The sequence below is a fragment of the Triticum dicoccoides genome, chromosome 4A (genome assembly GCF_002162155.2).
Source record: "Triticum dicoccoides isolate Atlit2015 ecotype Zavitan chromosome 4A, WEW_v2.0, whole genome shotgun sequence".
Lineage (NCBI taxonomy): Eukaryota > Viridiplantae > Streptophyta > Magnoliopsida > Poales > Poaceae > Triticum > Triticum dicoccoides.
The window spans coordinates 744,245,044-744,263,573 of record NC_041386.1 but is presented as its reverse complement, the minus strand read 5'-3'; the positions used below and the strand labels follow the sequence as shown (position 1 = coordinate 744,263,573).

The following is an 18,530-nucleotide window of genomic DNA, read 5'->3' as shown; positions in this document are numbered from 1 at the left end:
ACGAAGCATTTCAATGGACAGGATCTCCTTGGCTAACACACAAGACACAAGATCACTATTCTTCCAAGCTTGGCGGACCCACTTGGGCACTCCCTCCAATTTCGGAAGCTGACTAGCTTCCCAGGGTAGTGCACGTGCACGGCCGACTATATCTTCTAAATCCAAAAACTCCAGCTTCTTCAGCCCCCCAATTTCCCTTGGTAGCTTTACCACCGCTGTAGAACTCAAGAGCAGTCGTTCCAGATTCTGCAGATTCCCGATCTCACGAGGCAGCTCTGTGAGCCTGCGGCTGCGCATCAGGTCAAGAGTCTCTAAGTTATGGAGGTTACCGATCTCACTTCAGCTTTGTGATCCGTGTACAACGCGCCTTCAGGGTTTTCAAATGCTGCAATTTCCCGATCTCCCGTGGTGGATTTGCCATCCTTTCGATACCGCTGAGGTCCAGAGTCTCTAAATGTTGTAGGTCCCAGATCTCCCTCGGCAGCTCCCTCAGCCCTTTGTTGTAGCTCACGTCCAGAGTCTTTAACTTCTTCAATCCCCCGATGATCTCCCTAGGCAGCTCTGTGATATCTGTTCCACTCATGCACAATATCTCTAAATGATGCAGGTCTCCCATCTCTCTGGGCAACTCCGTGATCCTCCGGTTAAAACTCACATATAGATTCTTCAACTTCTTAAGTCTCCCAATCTCACGGGGTAGCTCTCTAATCCGCGTACCGCTTACATCCAGAGTCTCGAGATAGTGCTGCCTCGCTATTTCTAGTGGTAGCTCACTAATTCCCAATCCATTTACAACGAATAGGTGCTTCACACGGAGCAGTCCACAGATATCCATCACATGATGATTCCCAAGACCCTTTTCAAACTGAAGATCCAACACTCGCACACGTTCCAATTTCTCAATGGGTAGTCTCTCAGCATCTTTAAAAACAACAAGAGATCGAATCTGAGGCCAATCCAATCCAGAGAAGGGATCCACCCCCTCCGGTGCACCATCATCACCTGGATGCTTGTCAATACATAACCGATGGATTCGATAGGGATATGCCCATGTGATGTCGGAACTGTAAGTAATGAAATTATCTTCATGTGATTTCCATCTAAGGAAATTTCGCATCATCGGATTCAATTGGTAGGCACTGTCACGATTATGCTGCATCAATAAACCTCTCTCACCAAGCTCTTCAAAATATTCTTCTGCTTCATCCACTTTATAAGTAAACCCTTCAGCGACCCATCGCATGACCAAATCATTCTTGCGAAAAGGGTGATTCTCTGGGTATACACTGCAGTATAACAAGCATGTCTTCAACATATGGTGAGGAAGATTGGTGTAGTCAAGCTGCAAACTCTGTACCAACGGTTGAAACCCTGGAGTGTTCTGAATTCCATTTTGCTTAACTTGCTTCTCAATCATATCTTGCACATCACTTGCCTTTACATGTACCCCTAGTTGTTCTTGTTGCTCTCGAAGGACCATTACCATTGCTGAAAACATGCAAAGTAGTGCTAACGGAACACCACCACACATGCTCACAATAGGATGGTCACAGTTAAAGCCTTGTCCAACTGTGTCAGGCTTCATCCAAGCAACGAAATTTCCCACAGTAGATCCGTAGAGCCATCTTTCCAATTCGGGAGCCCATAATAGGATTCATTCTGATGCAGAGCTTACTATTATCCTGGTAGAGAAGCAATATGAGTTTTTTGTTTTTGAAAAGAAAGATAAACCCCAGGCCTCTGCATCTTGACGATGCATATATGAGTTGTGATGACAATTCTACTGGCGAGATTATTTTGTGGGAAAGACTTGGTGATGATGTCCCATTCTTCACGATGCCATATGTCACATTATCTTTTGATTGACCAACAAATCATCTGGTACGTATTGTATAATTAAGTGGGGATTGTTTCATCAAGTCTGCATCGCCTTCTCGAGGGCTAAATAAACAGACTGCATCCATTATTGATTCTTGTAATGCATATGTATGCGGTACTGCTGAATCCGTCACTCATTCTTGTAATTTGTACAGTTAAACTTGTGTGAATATAATTTATATACAGAACGAGCACATGTCAAATCAAACACAATTTGGGATTTTCAGCAAAACCAAAACACTTGCGCTAACATTAGTTAGTTATAAAAGGACACTGAAACTGCATGTACCTGATCAGCACAGCAAGGTGAGATACCAGTCTTCACCATATTTGCCCATGAGGGTGTATCAATTTCAACAGCACCATGGATCTCAAATACACTTGTTATTATTGGAAGTGCTCGCCGCCTTATGGCCATTTGATCTGCCCCAAAGTGTTCCCTAGCAGGATTAAGGATAAGCATTTATACAGAGAAATGACTGGCTATTTGTTCAAGAAAGATGCTTCCGAAATCTACTGAATATCTCCCTCCGTTCCAAAATAGATGACTCAATTTTGTACTAAAGGTAGTACAAAGTTGAGTCATCTATTTTGGAACGGAGGGAGTAAGTAACAAAAACGTGCGCAGTGCTTCGTTAATTCATACCTTGTGAACTTCAGGCAATCTCCTTGGAGTCCGTTATGGATAACAGTGAATTAGCGAGGAGGAGATTGATCTATTTGAACTTACCTCCTCGCCAATTTGGGATATCTGTTATCCATTTGATCAAACAACAGCGACAGTACAGAATCCAATCTGTAACCACTCCAGAGTCCACGCGAGGAACATATTCTCTACGCACCCCGACCACTTATTCTTCCTGTGCTTCATGTCGCCTTTCGATTTCTCTGATGAGCTGCTGCTGGTGGCGAGCTTCTCCCGGCCATTCGCGTGGAGGGCTCGCGCCGCCGCGAGAAAAGGCCGGAGCCGGCTCTGGCGGCAAGATTGGAGGACCCGGTTAGGAGCCTACTGAGGTCGGCGGCGACATGGGCCTCGTCCTTGCAGGCGTGGCGGGAGCGTCGTGCGAGGCGCAGCGCGCGATCTCGCAGGAGAGCATGGCCGCGCAGCAGCCAATGGCGGCGGCGGCAGGGTGGGGAGTCGCCATGGGATTTCCGATGGGGGCCCAGTCGCCTACCGTGCGTGCCAATTCGTTATGGCCCAGCGGCGCCTAATCTTCTTTTTACATTTTTGTTTTCTTTATATTATTTTCTGGTAAAATACACAAATATCAAGTGTTTTAAAAATATAATATCTATATATTTCAAAAAGGATTCGCGGATATAAACATATTCATGTGAATTTGCAAATTTCTTGTATTTTAAAATGCTCATTATTTTAAAAACATTGTTCTCATATAACAAAAAAAGTTATCAAATCAAAAACAAATATTATTGTATTTAATAACAATGTTCTCGTATGCCCAAGAAATTTCCGTGAATATAAAAAATGTATGTGTTATTTCCAAACAATTCTCTTTCGTATTCAGAATGTAGTATAACATTATTTGTTAAAATGTTCATCGTATGTGTAGAAGTCAATGTGTGTTTTTAGAAATATGCATCGTGTATTTCAAAGAGGTTGATCATATAGTTAATAAATATTAAATGTGTATTTTATAAAAATCAACATGTATTTCTAAATGTTCACCATGTATATAAAAAGATTGATTCGTTACATATTTACAAGCATGTTCATCATGTATTGACAAATGATCTTCATGTAAGTAATAAATATTAATCATGTATTATTAAATGTTCATCATGAATTATAAAAATAACCAATGTGCAATGAAAATATTCGTCTTGTATTTTAAAAATATACATCACATATTAAAACATGCTCCCTCTGTTCCTAAATATTTGTATTTTTAGAGATTTCAAATGGGCTACCACATACGGATGTATATAGACAAATTTTAGAGTGTGGATTCCCTCATTTTGCTCCGTATGTAGTCACTTGTTGAAATCTCTAGAAAGACAAATATTTAGGAACGGATGGAGTAATCAACATGTATTTTAAAAGGTTCATCCTGTATATAATTTTTTTTGATTGTGTATTAAAAATTCATCATTTATTCAACAAATGTTCATGGTGTATTTAAAATTGTTCATCACATATGGAACATTATTCATTGCGTATTTACAAACATGTTCATCATGTATTTAATAAATATCAGCATGTATAATTAAATGTTCATCATCAATTAAAAAATGCTCAATGCGTAATGAAAATATGTTCATCTGGTATTTCCAAATAAACATCGTGTAGTTTAATTATTGTACGTGCATTTGAAAATAGTCCGTGTATTTGTAAAATGTCCAACATGTATTAATATGTTTATTATATATTTTCAACCATCATGTATTAAAAAAAGTATGTATTTTTCAAAATGGTTTATATTTCATAGGAAAGAAGCATGTAAAATGTTCATATAGTTTTTATAATAAAATTGTGCTATTTTAAGAACTTCTCACTATTAAATAAATGTTCGCGCACTATAGTTTTAAAAATACCACATATCTAAAGAATGTTTCATATAACTCTTGAAAAATACTATGTATTTTACCTCCCTAGAATAAAGAAAAACCTAAAACAGAACATATATGAAATTAAAGTAAAAAAAGAAGAGTGGAGGGAACCCAGCTCCAAGAAAACAATGACAGCCCTACTACTCAGCCTAGCCCACGCAAGCGAGGTCGTATCTCGTAACCGGCGAGATATATATATAGGCTTTGCTGTGTTTTGTGGTCAAACCATCAACCTAGAAATATCTTCTCATGGGCACAACCACTTCTTCTCTCTCCATTATCTCTTCGATCCAGCAAACCCCAACTGAATTTGTAAAAGTTAGAACATCAGATGTAGCTTCAAGCAATTCGTTGTCAAACACCTTCATGGTGTCGATCTCATTACCAGCCGAGAAGGAAATGGGGAGACTGGGTTTTACTCATTGGCAAGCGAGAAGGGGGCAACGGCCACATGGGGCTCCGACCAGGCCGATAGGGGTGATACGTCTCAAACGTCTATGCTTTGACTTTATTTCGAACTAACCTATTTAGAAAGTATGAGGAAGGCCAGTTGTTTATATGTATGTCAGTTGCATGGTCTCGAGAAATTCAAAAAATATATGAAAAGAAACAATTTGGACCGACCTACTAACAAAGTGGATGGTAAAGGTCAACAAATCCGAGACGAGGTATAAAGCGGTGAAGCTGGATGACCTAAGAGCTCGCCCATAAGGGGAGGTTTGAAGAACTGAGACGATACAAACATAATGAGCAAACGTCCGGCGTCTACATAACTGAGATTCATATAGCCAACACCAAGGCACACACATAAAAAATTGCACTGGGTAATAACAAAGTAATACAAGACTAAAGGTATGCCTAGGTTGAATAAAAAAATCAAAGTGATGAAAAACAATGACCATATTCGCATGAATGAAATGGATGGACGCCCAAGCGTTGCTATCGCCAGATCCAACCACTGTCGGTCAGATCTTGAGTTTTTACCATGAAGATCAAATCCAAGCAAATTCGAGAAATGCCTTCAATAAGGTAATGACACAGAAAAATATCGCCATTGCCAGATATGTATAACCAATTAGGGTTAGACCTCTGGTATTCACCCTAGAGCTCAAGACTGGTACTTAAAAGCACCACTAAATTGAAGTCAGTGTGTTGTCAACACCACTTACTGCGGTCTCGATAGTTATATCCGTAACAAGCGGTCTTTACATGAGATGCCACACAAGCGAAGACCATTTATTGGGGATCAAGAACAACTTGGTGATGTGCAGTTTTTTTTCCCATTTATTGAGAAATCAAGTTTGATGTGTAGTGTGATCATTCATCAAGATAAAATCTTGGTACTCATTAAAAAAAATCTTCAGGAGCATGCTTAACTTGGTACTCATGCTAAAAACGTTGTGTACATCCATAGTTGGTGCAGAGGCCAAGAAGTGAAATTGTCTCGCAATTTTTTATCTATGTGATGTCATGAGATGGTTGGTGCGGATATGATCATTGTTATAGTTTACCGATCACGGATCTAATTGTTTGGGGTTTTACATTTTTTTCTCGCCTACAAATAGCTTTGGTCTTATATGACTTTGCTATTTATCATCGTGTTTTTGTACGTGTGCTAATATTGATTGTGTGCATCCTAATTATGCAGATGACGGGTTGTGCTCATTGTGTTTGCATTTTTCTTATGCTCCATTTTAAGCCAATAAAATCCAGCCCGTGTCGAAACAAAGCAGGACTTAATATTGATGGAACGCGGGATCAAGGGCAAGTACCTAAAATGATGATGTAGATGATGATGGGTTTCATAATAGGATGTTGCTAAAAGAGAGGATCGATGCTTGTTTTCACATGTAATTTTGTCTCTGTGTTGCAAATAAGGGAAGATATTGTATGTGTTTGACATATTATTAGCTTTTATACTCACGCCTCTTGTGTAAGGGGTTGATTTCAACTTGATTAGAATAAATAGAGAGAGAAATACAGTTAAAAAACATCATGATTTTCCGTTTTTTCTCTATCATTTAACATTAGGATTTAAGATTTAGATATTGTTGGTAGTCGTTCCAGTTTATCTAAAAACTAAGAGGTTAAACTTTTAAAAAAAAGCAGGATAGGATTCTTGTAAGCATTGGATGAGAATTCCAAAGGTGTCACTAGTGCAGAACCGGGCAATAGCACCGGTTCGTAAGGCCCTTTAGTGCCGGTTCCATAACCGGCACTAAAGTGTGGGCACTAAAGGCCCCCCCTTTAGTACCGGTTCAGCACGAACCGGTGCTAAAGGGAAACCACGTGGCACGAGCCAGCTCCAGGGGCCTGGAGCCCTTTAGTACCGGTTGGTAAGACCAACCGGTACTATAAGGTTTGGGGGGTTTTTAGTTTTATGATTTTTTTTCATTTAATTTTATGTTTCCATTTTAATTCTTTTCCGTTTGCTGGTATTTTACGATATTACACATTGTACACGTTATGCACATATATATATATATAATTTCTAGTAGAACCAATCATGCATATATATATCATCAATGTCTCACAAACCATCATATTAATTAATTCACGCATACACACATGTATAGCTATATACAATTTCTCCTACATATGCATGTTGCCTTCGGAGCCAGTGGCATTAGCCTAATTGGTGCCTTGGGAGCACGATGACAATTGGAAGTGGTTTTCATGAGGGCGGTAGCGGGTAATTGTATTCTCCCTTCGGATTTATGACCTGGTCGAGCAAAAATCCCGCTATTTCCTCTTGAAGTGCTTCTACGCGCTCCGTTTCTAGGAGCTTCGCCCGCACCTCTCTGAACTGTTAAGAAGGAGATCAATATGCATGTGTATTAGTTGTGTGACTAGATATCGATAATGGTTAAAAATTGTGAATAGTGTTTTGACAAGCGTATCCATTCCTGTCTTTGAGATCTGCTCCTTTCGGACGCCATCATGTGAATGTTCTCGCAAATGCAGAATGCACACAGATCAGTCCCCTGCACCTGCTTCAGGGCCTTTACGAGAATGAAATTTGATCAGATAATAATTAATCAAGCATGATAATTAAAGAGATGGCAGCTAGCTAGCTAGCTAGTACTACTTAATTACTTACCTTGGGTCTTCCCCATTGAAGCTTTTTTTTTCCATTCGCCTTCCGTGACGCTGATGAACCTTGCCCAAGCCCTGCCCGCCGACAAAGAAAATAAATAAAGGGGTTATTAAATAGTTCATATCATGAAATGACGAACTAAATAGGCCGAGATATATAGTTAATAATGATTGAAATTACCTGTTGACTATCCCAAACAAGATGTTATAGTCAGTTTTTTCTTTGAGTAGTGAGTCCAGTATTTCAACTGTTCCGGCGTCAACTTTAATGATACACAAGACCCAGTGAAATCTGCATACACACACGTTTGCATGTCTTAATTAAGCGGGAATATGTAAGCAAAAACATGTAGCTAGCTAGTAGGCAAAAACAGAGAATTTGTAGTACAAGACAGTGTGACTCACTGGAAGTTGTTAGGAAGTAGTATATCTTCATTGTATTTGAGGCGCTTCAAGAACTCTAGCATGCTGTCCTCTACGGCCTTTGCATGACGTGCATTTATTTTCCATGTGTATTCATTAACGGTGTTTGGGTCAATGAACCCAATGCCATAGCGTCCACCTTTTCTCATTTCATACATCTTCATCCTGCATATAATACCACAGAAAAGAATATAGCGAGGATAATTACAGGTAATGATTGATCAAAAGGATCACTACAGCTAGCTTGAGACTTAAATTACAGAAAGAAATCACTTACAGACAATAGCAACTGACGATAAATTTGTCGAGTGCGTCTTGATTGTATAACTGAAACAGTTCAGAATACTCAACGGACACAGCTTTCTCATGGTAGTAATGCTCCTTCTTGACATTCACCATGAGGGACAATCGATCGGAAATCTTGGTAATGTTCATGTACCATTCATGCAATTCATACATTCTCGTTGGGAGGTTCTTGACCTTGTCTGGCTCGACCAAAGGTTGGCCCCGGACATATTTCCGTTTTATTTCATCCTCTCTAAGCACAGGCATGGGCTCGATCTCGAGGAGTTGTCCAACAGTGATTCTGAGAACTTCAGCATGCATTATATGCTCCTCCGTTATTACCACATTGCCCACCTCAGGAACGTAAACTGTTTGCCCACAATAATATTGGGCGCGCGTACTGTCACGTGTTGTTGTCACAACAAGCGAGGGGATCGATTGCGCCGCCTGTTCTCCCACCTGGGGAATGGTTTTCCCACATTTTTTGACAGCTGCTTCTTGTTTGCTCGATCCCGAGCTCGCCTCCTTACGTAGACGTGCTCGATTTAACTTCCTGATGTGGCGCTCATAGTCTGTGTCAACAGGCTTGGGAGCTGGTGGTTGAGCCATACGAATGAAGTGGTCAATCGTTTCCTCAGGCACTTTCTCCCTTGGCGGCGGTGGCGGTTTCGGTGCAAAATGGGCTTCCGCCTCGGACTTCGATATGGCTGCGATTTCCGCCTCGGACCTGTCATAAGCCCTCTGCGGAAGAGGCGTGAGGCTTGGACCATATTTATATCGCTTGCCTCCGCCTGTACTTCCTGTACTACCTCGACTCGTACCGCTACGCACCATAGCTGCGGGGTGTCTCTTCTGTGATTGCTGAGGCGGCGGAGACGGCTGACGGGGCTGAGTTGGACGAGGAGGAGTGGCCGCCTGAAGCTGTGCCGTACTTGGAGGAGGAGTGGCCTGAGGTTGTGCCGGACTTGGAGGAGGAGTGGACGTCTGACGCTGTGGCAGACTTGGAGGAGGAGGAGTGGCCTGACACTTTGCCGGACTTGGTGGACTTGCAGGAGCGGGAGACTGCTGACTCGGTGGCGGACTTCGATGAGGAGTCGGCTGACGCGGTGTCGGTGGCCTTCGAAAGATGATGCAATCCTTTTTCCATAGGATGATATGATGTTTGGTGTCTCCGAGAAAGCGCTCGTCGTCACCTCCAGGATAGTCAAGCTCTAGCTCCGAATATGGGTCCACCACCTCATCAACCAAGACACGAGCATAGCCCGCTGGAATCGGATTGCAATGGAGGGTTGCCTCGGGGGGATTTGTAAAAGCAACGGCGTCCGCCACCTTCATGGATATGTTCTTCATTTTGACGTGTAGCTCGCAGCCAGTGTTCTCCGTGATGTCATCCACGGGGTATCTACCCAGCATTGCATCGTCCGGGGCGGAACTCACGCTGCTTCTCGGCATGGATGGGGCGGTGCTATCCAATGCTGGATCATTCGCTAGCTGCTGGAGGTGCTGAGACCCCCTTTGCTGGGTAAGTGAGTCGATCTGCTCCTGCTGCCGCTGGAATTTGACTACCAATTCCGCTTGACTTGCTTCTAGGCCTTGAAGGCGTTCATAGTCCCGCTTCCTCTGCTCCTCCTCCATCTTCCTCTTCTTCTCCTCCGCAATCTTCTTTCTCGCATGGGTTCTGTAGTCGTTGTTCCAGTCTGAAAACCCCTCATACCACGGAATAGCGCCCTTGCCTCGTGTTCTTCCCGAGTGTTCAGGATTTCCCAGGGCACGCGTAAGCTCGTCGTTCTCTCTGTTGGGCTGGAACATTCCCGATCGTGCCTCTTCTATTGCAACAAGTATCACATCGTCGGCTCCCTTCAGACTTGCCCTCGTCGAAACATTGCCTGTCTTCGGGTCCAACTCCCCCCCCCCATGCGCATAGAACCAAGTCCTGACCCTGGGGGGCCAGCTCTTAGTAACCGGAGTGGCACCTGCATCCTCCATCTCTTTCTCAGACTTATCCCACTTAGGCATTGCCACCGCATAGCCACCTGGCCCCAGCTTATGGAACTTATCCTTTTTTCCGGCATTCTTCTTGTTTATTCTCGACCGTTCCTTAGCTAATTCCGAATCCTTGAATTTCACGAAATCGTCCCAATGAGCACGTTGGTTCTCTAGTGTTCCCTCGAATACTGGAGTCTTCCTTCCTCCCTTGACGTACTTGTCCCATTCACGATTCTTGTGGTTCTTGAATGCAACCGCCATCTTCCTAAGAGCAGCGTCCTTGACTTTCTGCACATCTGCTTCTGTGAAATGATCTGGTAGGGTGAAATGTTCCATGAGAGTATCCCAAAGCAGATCTTTTTGATTCTTGTCGACAAAAGTAACATCTGGACGTGGAGCAGCGTCCTCTTTGCCTTTTTGTCTTTTGCCTTTTGCTGGCTCTCTTCATTCTTGAAGGGAGATCGGGAGTTGGTCCTTCACAAGAACTCCGCACTGACGAATGAACTTGTCCGCAATCTTCTTAGGCGCTAATGGTTCGCCATTAGGTCTGACTGCCTCGATATTGTACTTTACGCCCTCCTTCAACTTTTTGTTCGGGCCTCGTTTCGTCCTTTTTCCTGAAGATTTGTTCGATCCGGATGGCTGAAAGAACAAAGATCGATTCGTTAATATATCTTCAAGTCATTTAAGACATGTGATGATCACCAGATACCTGCTTATATAAATATATATACCTCGCCGGTCTTTGTTGTTTCAGGATCAACATGTTCTTCGTCATCGTCATAATCATAGTTCATGACTTCATCAATTCGGTCGTCGCGATCGAATATCATATCACCCTCTCCGGTGTTGTTTAGAAATTCGGAGCCGTCATAATCTTCTTCATTCTGATCATCATCTGGCCCGCGTATCATATCGAACATGGTCTGTTCTCCCTCTCTGTCGGTATTGTCTGCCATAGCTTTTATTTAACTAATTCAAAAGAAATATAAAACAATTTAGTATTCAAATTACATCGTCTCGAATAATAGATATAATCTCGAATACTTCGTCTAGAATAATACATATAATCTCGAATACATCGTCTCGAATAATATATAATATTGAATAGTACATCACTGGCTAGCTAATTAAAGATCGAATACTACAGAAGAATCTAGGACACTCGCGGTTCCTGCGGCGCGAGCGGTGGACACCCAAAGAGAAGGAACCCTCATAGGATCATAGCTGAAGTGAGATCCCCGAACATACTGCCAGGTATTGGAGAACCTGCCGCCCTCTAACGCAACCATGTAGAGATGGACGTGCTCGTCCTCCTCCCTGACACGGCGACGTACCACCTCCGGCGGGGCCGGGTCCCTCCGCACCGAAACTGGCCCACGCGAACGCCACCAAACGAGATCAGGGTCGACGACAGGACCCGGGGCCGGGTTCCTCATTAAGCAGCGCGCCCCTCCAGGCAGCACCTCCCAGTGCCAGCCCGGCGGAGCCCACTCCCGGACATGGGTCGGCTGGACGTCGTCGCGGACGGGTCGACGGCGAGGATGCGGGCCGGGCATCGTCGAGAACAAATACTAGCTATATGCCCGCAAAAAGTAATATTTTTTTAATGATTGGATTTTGATAACTAAAATTTCTAACATTTCTACTATTTCAAAAATCTATATACTATTTCATACTAATTAAGCATCTAACACTAAAAACAGAAAACACAACTTCTATACATCCATTAAAAAACTGAAAAACAACATTATATCCATACTAATTATACCCATACTAATTAAACACTAATTATATCCATCTAACATGCATTCATACATATATAATAGTGAAAAAATAATAATCTAAATAATCTAAACTAATTAAACATACAAAATACGTATATACTAATTAAACACTAAATAATCTAAACTAATTAAACATACAAAATACATATGTACATGTGTGTGTGTGTTCATGCATGCTTGTGTGTGTGTGTGTATGGGCTCGGGGAGGGGCGGCGCCCATGGTGGCCGCCGGGGGCGAGGGAGAGGGGTTAGAGAGGGAGAGCTCACAGCGGGCGACGGCGACGGCGAGGCGACAGCCGGGGCGGCGACGGCGGGGACGGCGCGACGGGGATGGGGACGGCGCGACGGGGACGGGCCCGGGGCGGCGACGGAGATGAGGGCGGCGACGGGGACGGGGGCGGCGACGGAGACGAGCGGCGACGGGGACGATCGAGGGCGGCGGCGACAGCGACGGAGACGGAAACAGAGGAACAAACAGAGAGGGAAACTGAAATTTTCGTAGCTGTTGTATATATAGAAGGCACCTTTAGTACCGGTTGGAGCCATCAACCGGTACTAAAGGCCTGTTTTAGCCAGGCCAAGCGGCGGGAAGCGACCCCCTTTAGTACCGGGTGGTGACACAAACCGGTACTAAAGGCCCCCCCTTTAGTACCGGTTTGTGCCACCACCCGGTATTAAAGGAGTCGCGCTGCCACCCCAAAGTTTAGTCCCACCTCGCCGGGCGAAGGGCAGCCGCACTGGTTTATAAACCCAGTCACGGCTACCAGTTCGAACTCCTCTATGTAGCTAGCAGGCTTGTGGGCCTAAACTCTGCGCGCTGCCCTGTGAGCCTACTGGGCCTTTAAGGCCTGTAATTACACACCTGTGGCCTATCAGGCCCACAGGGCAGTGCCCCAATTTTTTTATAGTTTTTTTCTTTTCTGCTTTATTTTCTTCTATTTATTTTTGCGTAGTTTTTTGTATAGTTTTTTATTTTCTGTTATATTTATTTTCTTCTATTTATTTGTGAGTAGTTTTTCATCTAGTTTGCCAAAATTCAACATTTTCAGAGTTTATTTTGTAGTGATTTTCAATTTCACGGGCATTTTGTAAATGATTGAAAAATAGCAAATATAATTTTTTTTTCTTTTCTGCTTTATTTTTTCTTCTATTTATTTCTGAGTAGTTTTTTCTTTTCTGCTATATTTATTTTCTTCTATTTTTTTTGAGTAGTTTTTTTATATAGTTTTTTTCTTTTCAGCTATAGTTTTTTTTCTTTTCTGCTATTTTTTCTGTTAGTGCCCGTAGTTTTCAAATTTGAATAGTTTAAATTTTGAATTATTTGAAATTAGTGTGAATTTGTTTGCACATAAAATTTCTTCGCGTTTCAAATGCCAAAACACATAACTACCCTAACTATTACAGAGATTCCCCTCTCGGTGCGAAACACAGAAGAAAGTGATGATAGCTAGTGAAGCCGATCACATCCCAGATCTTTGGGTGTGAAACTTTTTCTTCGTGTGTGTCCCTTTGTGCCGTAACCATGGAAAATCTTCATCATTTAATGGGATGCTCGGGTCAATATTCACTGTGAATGGAGCAATTTCATCAAACTTTTCATAATCTTCTGACTTGTCTGTCTTGTCATCCACTCCCACTATGTTTCTCTTCCCAGAAAGAACTATGTGCCGCTTTGGCTCATCGTACGATGCATTCGCTTCCTTATCTTTTCTTTTTCTTGGCTTGGTAGACATGTCCTTCACATAGAAAACCTGTGCCACATCATTGGCTAGGACGAATGGTTCGTCTGCATACGCAAGATTGTTGAGATCCACTTTTGTCATTCCGTACTGCGGGTCTTCCGTTACCCCGCCTCGTGTCATATTGACCCATTTGCACCGAAACAAAGGGACCTTTAAACCACGTCGATAGTCAAGTTCCCATATGTCCTGTATATAACCATAATATGTTTCCTTTCCCGTCTTGGTTTCTGCATCAAAGCGGACACCACTGTTTTGGTTGGTGCTCTTCTTATCTTGGGCGATCGTGTAAAATGTATTACCATTTATCTCGTACCCTTTGAAAGTCATTATATTCGAATATGGTAACTGGGACAGCAAGTACATGTCATCTTCAATAGAGGTGTCATGCATGGTACGTGTCTGCAACCAGCTGGCGAAACTCCTGGTTTGTTCACGTGTAATTCAGTCATCAGACCGCTCCGGGTGTTTGGAGCGTAGCAAATTCTTGTGTTCATCCATATACGGAGCCACCAAGGTGGAATTCTGTAGAACTGTGTAGTGTGCTTCAGTGAGAGAATGTCCGTCCATACATATTATTTGTTCCCCTCCTAGCGTGCCTTTTCCATCCAGTCTGCCCTTATGCCGCGATTCAGGAACACCAATCGGCTTAAGGTCAGGAATAAAGTCAATACAAAACTCAATGACCTCCTCATTTTGATGGCCCTTGGAGATGCTTCCTTCTGGCCTAGCAAGGTTATGAACATATTTCTTTAAGACTCCCATGAACCTCTCAAAGGGGAACATATTGTGTAGAAATACAAGACCCAAAACGTTAATCTCTTCGCACAGGTGAACTAGGACGTGTGTCATGATGTTGAAGAAGGATGGTGGGAACACCAACTCGAAACTGACAAGACATTGCACCAAATCATTCTGTAACCTTGGTATGATTTCTGGATCGATTACCTTCTGAGAGATTGCATTGAGAAATGCACATAGCTTCACAATGGCTAATCAAACGTTTTCCGGTAGAAGCCCCCTCAATGCAACCGGAAGCAGTTGCGTCATAATCACGTGGCAGTCATGAGACTTTAGGTTCTGGAAATTTTTCTCTGCCATGTTTATTATTCCCTTTATATTTGACGAGAAGCCAGACGGTACCTTAATACTGAGCAGGCATTTAAAGAAGATTTCCTTCTCTTCTTTGGTAAGAGCGTAGCTTGCATGACCCTGATGTATGCCGTCTTTTCCGTGCATACGTTGCTGGTCCTCCCGGGCCTCAGGTGTATCTTTTGTCTTTCCATACACGCCCAAGAAGCCAAGCAGGGTCACGCAAAGATTCTTCGTCACGTGCATCACGTCGATTGCGGAGCGAACCTCTAGGTCTTTCCAATATGGAAGGTCCCAAAATATAGATTTCTTCTTCCACATGGGTGCGCGTCCATCAGCGTCCTTTAGAACAGGTTGTCCGCCAGGACCCTTTCCAAATATCACCTTCAAATCCTTGACCATATCATGTACATCAGCACCAGTACGGTGGCGAGGCTTCGTCCGGTGATCCGCCTCACCTTTGAAATGCTTGCCTTTCTTTCTTACGGGATGCCTGCTCGGAAGAAATCGACGATGTCCCAGGTACACACTCTTCTTACAACTTTTCAAATATATACTGTCGGTATCATCCAAACAGTGCGTGCATCCGTGGTATCCCTTGTTTGTCTGTCGTGAAAGGTTACTGAGAGCAGGCCAATCATTGATGGTCACGAACAGCAATGCCTTTAGGTCAAATTCTTCCTCTTTGTGCTCATTCCATGCACGTACACCTGTTCCATTCCATAGTTGTAAGAGTTCTTCAACTAATGGCCTTAGGTACACATCAATGTCGTTGTCGGGTTGTTTAGGGCCTTGGATGAGCACTGGCATCATAATGAACTTCCGCTTCATGCACAACCAAGGAGGAAGGTTATACAAACATAGAGTCACAGGGCAGGTGCTATGGTTGCTGCTCTGCTCCCCAAAAGGATTAATGCCATCTGCGCTTAGACCAAACCATACGCTCCTTGCGTCATCTGCAAACTCCTTCCCGTACTTTCTTTCGATTTTTCTCCACTGCGACCCGTCAGCGGGTATTCTCAACTTTCCGTCTTTCTTACGGTCTTCTCTGTGCCATCGCATCGCCTTTGCATGCTTTTTGTTTTGGAACAAACGTTTCAACTGTGGTATTATAGGAGAATACCACATCACCTTGGCAGGAATCTTCTTCCTGGGGCGCTCGCCCTCGACATCACCATGCTCATCGCGGCTGATCTTATAGCGCAATGCACCACATACCGGGCAAGCGTTCAAATCCTCGTACTCACAGCGATAGAGGATGCAATCATTAGGGCATGCATGTATCTTCTGCACCTCTAACCCTAGAGGGCAGACAGCCTTCTTTGCTTCGTACGTACTCTCGGGCAATTCGTTGTCCTTTGGAAGCATATCCTTTATCGTTACCAGCAACTTTCCAAATCCCTTGTCAGATACACCATTCTCTGCCTTCCATTGCAGCAATTCCAGTGTGGTGCCCAGCTTTTTCTTATCACCTACGCAATTCGGGTACAATAATTTTTTGTGATCCTCTAACATGCGCTGCAACTTCTTCTTCTCCAAATCACTTGCGCAGTTTCTCTTTGCATCGGCAATGGCCCGACCTAGATCATTAACGGGCTCATCTGATGCCTCTTCTTCAGCTTCTTCCCGCATTACCGGCTCAGCTTCTTCCCGCATTACCGGCTCAGCTTCTTCCCCCATTGTTGTATCATCGTATTCAGGGAACCCATGGCCAGGATAGCTGTCGTCGTCCTCTTCTTCTTCATTGTCTTCCATCATAACCCCTCTTTCTCCATGCTTGGTCCAAACATTATAGTGGGGCATGAAACCGGACTCAAACAGGTGGACGTGAATGGTTCTTGACGTAGAGTAATTGCGACCATTCTTACAGCCAGCACATGGACAAGGCATAAAACCATCCGCCCGCTTGTTTGCCTCAGCCGCAAGCAGAAAAGTATGCACGCCCTCAACGAGCTGGGGAGAGCATCGGTCATCGTACATCCATTGCCGGCTCATCTTCATTACACAACACCGAATAGACCAAATTAATACAAGTTCATACATAAAGTTCATACAACACTTAAATGCAACAAACAAATAAATCTCTAGCTAAAGCATTTAAATGCAACAACAAATGCGATCAAGATTGCAACTAAGGTAACAATTGATCCAACAGCATAATGATACCAAGCCTCACTATCGATGGCATATTTTCTAATCTTTCTAATCTTCAAGCGCATTTTCTCCTTCTTGATCTTGTGATCATCGACGACATCGGCAACATGCAACTCCAATTCCATCTTCTCCCCCTCAATTCTTTTCAATTTTTCTTTCAAGTACTCGTTTTCTCTTTCAACTAAATTTAACCTCTTGACAATAGGGTCGGTTGGAATTTCCGGTTCACATACCTCCTAGATAAAAATATCTATGTCAACTTGATGGGCATAATTTGTCATAAACACGAAATGCAACAAATAGTTTTAAAAGAGAATATACCACATCCGAATCATAACAAGGACTAGGGCCGACGGGGACAGATATCAAAACCATGGCACTATGTATAACAAATAACGTACGGGTAAGATAATTATTATACGAGTAACTATATATCCAAATCACACAAACATCAATTTTTTATATAAAATTTCATGAACAAGAGGCTCACCAGAAGGTGGTGCCGGCGACGGGACGGTGCGGGCGATTGACGGTGGTTACGACGGAGATTTAGAAGGCACTAAGTAAACCACACCTACATATGCAAACTAAGTGTTATTTTAACCTCAAATTGCATATAAATCAAATACTAGCACATATATATATTTCCTCCCAAATTACTAAACTCACAAATTAATAACTATATAAAGCATTGCAAGAGCTAATCTAGCAATGAGAGATGAAAGGACAAAGTTGCTAACCTTTGTGATCATTTGAATGGATGGGGCTCTTCAAATCTTGACAAATTTTGGGCAAAATGTGTGATGAGCTCGAGAGGAAGAGGGGAAGAACAGAGAGGAGAGGGGAAAGGGGAAGAACAGAGCGAGCTCGGGTGGACGAAGGATTTATGTAGGAGGGCCTTTAGTACCGGTTCGTGCCAAGAACCGGTACTAAAGGTGCTGGAGGGGGCCCAGACTGACAACATCCCGCCACCACTCTCATTAGTACCGGTTCGTGGCACGAACCGGTGCTAAAGGTTAGCCACGAACCAGTACTAATGAGAGCGGCCCGGCTAGCTGTTGGAACCGGCACTAATGTATACATTTGTGCCGGCTCAAATACAAACCGGCACTAATGTGCTTCACGTTTGACCCTTATTCTACTAGTGTGTGTTGCTACAGGTGGTCTGGTAGAGGTATTTACAGAAACATAAATTTGCAGGAATGTCCTCTGCCCCAAGTGGTGAGGTTGTTTTGACTTGCTGCGACCCGTTTACGCACCAAAGTGTAAATGTTTTTAGTTTTTTTAAAGGAGGATCAACCATTGGCCTCTGCATCGATTTATACATACAATCATAATGTGGTTAGCTTTTAAGCAAGTTACATGTCCAAAGGCATTTTGTTGAAAATGGGTTGGACTAGTATTGCTAAATATTTGTTGTGCCACTGATGAAAAGGGTTGGACTACTAGTGCCGGGTCAAACGTAGAAGCCTCACTGGTAAGGCCACCGGGCACCCTAGACCAAATGCTGTTGATGAGAAGG

At 43.3% G+C, this 18,530-nt stretch overlaps 1 pseudogene; it reads right to left on the bottom strand.

Annotated features, from left to right (window-relative positions):
* Window positions 1-18,530, bottom strand: part of LOC119284406 — a 21,725-nt pseudogene that overhangs the window by 971 nt on the left and 2,224 nt on the right.